The sequence below is a fragment of the Emydura macquarii genome, unplaced genomic scaffold (genome assembly GCF_026122565.2).
Source record: "Emydura macquarii macquarii isolate MOO-44397 ecotype Brisbane River unplaced genomic scaffold, CSIRO-AGI_Emac_v2 contig_2890, whole genome shotgun sequence".
NCBI classification, from domain to species: domain Eukaryota; kingdom Metazoa; phylum Chordata; order Testudines; family Chelidae; genus Emydura; species Emydura macquarii.
In genome coordinates, this window is record NW_027133027.1 from 2,444,465 (window position 1) to 2,448,608 (window position 4,144).

Sequence of the window (4,144 nt, forward strand, 5' to 3'; positions counted from 1 at the left end):
GTATAATCCCATCACAATATGATCAGGAAAAAGACTTGAAGTTTTGCTCTTGAGATGTGGTAGCATTTTGGGTTATAATTAAGGATGGGAGAATCTCACTTAAGGTAAAGTAAACTTCCCAAATTGCACCAGAACTCAGAAAAATATATATATGCCCACACACATAGTATGTCAGGTTGTGTTCAGTTGCTGTGCTCATTTTGGAAGTGGAAATAAAGAGAACCTGTTGTTGTGGTATTTTTTTCATGGCCAAAATTAGGAAGTCACGTGTTACAATAAGGCTTGTGGCCTTCAAAGCAAAATACTTGAGATAAAGCAGAAATCTCAGTATGCTTTTCCAAACTACAATGGTAACCAGTCATTACACTTCACCTCAGCGAATCTCCTCTACCTTTATTGTTGATATTAAATACACATAAATATTTTGTTTAATCTGCTGCATTTTAGAGGAGTAGTTCATGGTTTTTTCCTGTTTTCTGCATATATCATCTCTTACCCATGAAACATGTCACTGTGTTTGGTAATCAGTTATTTCCTAGTGAATATGTGACCTGTATTTTAAGAGCCTTAAATAAACTTGCTCAGTTGCAGTGATTGTGGAACATTTAAAAGGCCCCTACAATTCTCCCTTCTCTGATATTTTTGAGAGAGGAAACTTTTTGTTAATTTTTTTAGCTATTTGCTGGTCAAAGGAAAGGGAGCACTTTCATATCCCCTTCTGGTCTCCTAGAGTATGTCTACACAGCAATGTAAGCCTAGGGTTAATGAGACTTGAGTCAGCTGACCCATGTCAGGGAACCCTGGGCTTCAGTGTCTACACTGCATTTGAACCCTAGATTAAGGATATTCTGACGGTGCTCAGACGGTGTGCATACCTATGTCAAAATAATCCTGTCCCAGAATGCCTAGTATGCTCCCCACACCAGTGTCGACACTCTCACCCTACAAATGTGTTGCACTGTGGGGAAAACTCTACTGCCCACCTGTTTCCTAACTGTGATAATGCCATTAATGGGATTCAGGTGCCCATAAGGAGCACTTGAATACATAAACTGTGTAATTAGCTCCTTTGGTAGCTGTCTCAGTAGAATGACTGTAGTGTGAGAAGGCTTTTATTGAACTACCATCTAATCTGAGAATTGGGTTCTCCAGCTCTGGGATGAGTCACACTGGCAGGAAAATGCCCATGTGCACCCGTTCTGAGGATAATTAGAATATCAGTCTCTAGGGCAGGGATGGCCAACCAGTCAGAAATGAAGAGCCGCAAAGAGCCACATTTATCTTACCCAGCTTGTCAATTTCACTTTTCAGTCTCTTACCCTCTGCAGAAAAATAAGTGCTGATTTGTCAATTTCAGCTGCAGCTTGTCAATTTCACTTCTCAATCTGCCGCCAACTGCAGTTGTATCAGCAAAGAGCCGCATGCGGCTCACTAGCCATGGGTTGGCCACCCCTGCTCTAGGGCTATCAAACCATTGAAATGCAACTTTGCAATTCTTAATTTTTGAAATTGGATGCTCAATGAAGCTTTTTTTGTTAGGTTGCTTTTTTTTTTTTTTTGGTCTGTGTTGAAGTTTGACATAAAATGTACTTTTCAGAGGAAAAACGCACTGAGTCTGGCTGCTGCTGGTTACAGAGCGGTGATGTGCATCCCCAGGGCTGAGGTGTGGTGTGCTCAAGGGATCCCTTATCCTTGCCACTGCTGCACCCTGTTGTCAAGGGTAAGGGAAATTTTGGGGTGGCTCCCACTCACTGCCCTCACAGTGCACACTGCCAGGGTGCCTTCTGCACATTCAGCCCCAATGAGGGCAGGGTGGGCCCGGGAGCATAGGACAGAAGAGAGAGGGACCAAGTGGCTGCCCTGCAAGGAGGAGGAGCAGCAGAGCTCCTGGTTCAACAGCCTCCGGAGGGAAAACCCCCAACATCCTGGCAGCCGGGAGCTAACTCCTGCCTGTCAGCTTTGCTCCCTGCTCTGGGCATGCTCTACACAACAGCAAGGAGGAGCCAGAACTGGAGCTGCCGCCATTGGAGGCTGCAGGGAAATTTTGGGCCTGGCTTCAACTTGCTGCCCTGACAGTGCACACTGCCCAGGTGCCCATGCAGCCCCAGGGAGGGCGGAGTGGGCCAGAGAGTGGAGCGGAGACCAAGTGGCTGCCTTACAGGGAAGGGGAACAGCCATGGTGTTGAGGGTTGTCTCTCTTCTGGCTATACTGAGACAGGAGCTCTGCCACTCTCCCTCCCTACAGGATAACTGCTTGGTCCCCATTCCATGCTTTGGTCCCTCCTCCTCTCCCAGGCTGTGTGCGCAGGGACACCTGGGCAGCGTGCACCAAAATCTGGCTTGTGCTGTTGTAATCAGGAATCAGTTCTCTGCAAAAAAGCTTCTGATCAATATCCATTGAAAACCCTGCAAGCAATCTGATAGTGTGCTAGCAGACAATGGGTTAATGCTGTTCTGAGTTGCTGCTGTTTGCGAAGGGAGGTGTGGTGTCCATTTTGTAATAGATTGCATTTTAGATTGTTGGTGTAGAGAGGACTAAGGAAGTTACCTGAAGGAACTCTGAGATACATCCAGAGGATTTCTGGAATCCAAGTCAAGCTGGGGCCGCTTGCACACAGGAAAGCAATAGAGCTTGGATCCTACATCCCAGCTTAACACGGGCTCAGACCTTCAGGCTCTGCAGAGTACTGGGACCCTAGCTTCAAGCCCTAGGTTAACACAATTGGGGTGTGGATGCAAGGGGGGTTAAGCTTGAGCCAGGCACTGGCCTGGACTTACATTGCTGTGTAGACATACGCTTAGTAGGTCAAAATACAGAACAGGAGCCTCAGTTCTGCACTTGCTCAGGCCTGAAATTTTGTCTCAAAATTACAGACTATCTGCTTCCCCAACCTTTGACTACAGGGTATTGGGGAGGAGATATTTGATGAGCCAAAACTTCATCCCCCTTAAGTGTTCAGTCACTGGTCAGATGCAAAATAAAAGGGAAGCCACTCTAGAGACTTAGTTGGAGAAGAGAACACTCCAGAAAATTCCAAATTGGAGAGAAGAGAAATAACTGAACTGTTTAAAGGGACTTTCAACTTGACTCAACTAAAAAAGTAACTACTTTATTTAATTCTAGTTTCTGGTAGAAAAATTTAAGTAATGTGTCCTGAAAATTTAAAATTTCTTTTATATAAGAATTTTCTTCTCTCCTCTTTATAAAGGCTTGTTAAAGGTGAAACTGATTACATGCAGTGCTGTTTAATAGACAAAGTGAATAAAATACATATTTTTACAAATTTTTAGTTACAGCAATTTTAAATGTTGTAAATATGGTAGGTATAGAATTTTCAGACAAACTTCATTTTCAAATTACCTTATTTTAAGATTGGGATGATTTTGTTTCTTTCCATTACAATCTCCATTATATCAACAGTTGAAAGAAACTGACACAAACTTTATCTCCTTCCACATATATTTGTGAAGGTGGAAGATGCCCCTCAGACAAAAATATTAGATCCTGATACAATAAGATTAAGATTTTTCCTAATTCTTCCATGCAGCCGATGTATTGGTTAGTATTTCTCCTGGGCACCCCCCTGCCTCCTACCTATTTTTTGTTAGTCTCTTCTCTTTTTGTATAGCCTATATTGAAGAAACTAAAAATTAGTTGTTTACACGTTTGGACAATAGGTCTATTTCCAGCTTCCAAATTTACCACCTAAAATTAACTTTCCGGATATCCTTACATAGGCTGATCTAACACATTACTACATTAGTTTAGCAGGGACATTTCAAATAATACTGATTTTTGCCAAGGAAATATTATGCATTGCAATTGGAAGGAATCAGTTTTATAATCACCTATTCATATATCTAACAACCTTTTTTTAATTGTAGGAAATGGTTTTGTTTCATATAAAAACTTGAAGTTATAGTTGTAATTACATCTAATATCTGTAGCTAAATCATCTGATCCATTGTATGTGGGCACTTTGGCCAGTCTACTGACTTTAGACTTGTAGTTTCTAGGTTAAAATAAATACAGAAGGTAAGACAAGTGTTCATGAGCTGCTTGAGTATTCTGTTCTTAAATGGAACTGTACATATTTCACTGAATTCTGAAAATAAACTATATTGTGGATGGGAATTGTGAATT